A 216-nucleotide genomic window follows, 5' to 3' on the forward strand; every position below is an offset into this window, starting at 1 on the left:
TCTTCGGATCTCATGTCGGATCTCCGGATATTCACTCTTTTTGAGTGAAAATGGGACCTCGGGGATCACCTTCTTCAAGGCCACAACTTCATAGAAGTGGTCTTGATGCACCCTTGAGATGAATCTCTCCAGCTCCCATGACTCAGAGGTAGAAGCTTTTGCCTTCCCTTTCCTCTTTCTAGAGGTTTCTCCGGCCTTGGATGCCATAAATGGTTA

This window comes from Arachis duranensis, chromosome 7 (assembly GCF_000817695.3).
Source record: "Arachis duranensis cultivar V14167 chromosome 7, aradu.V14167.gnm2.J7QH, whole genome shotgun sequence".
Taxonomy (NCBI): Eukaryota; Viridiplantae; Streptophyta; class Magnoliopsida; order Fabales; family Fabaceae; genus Arachis; species Arachis duranensis.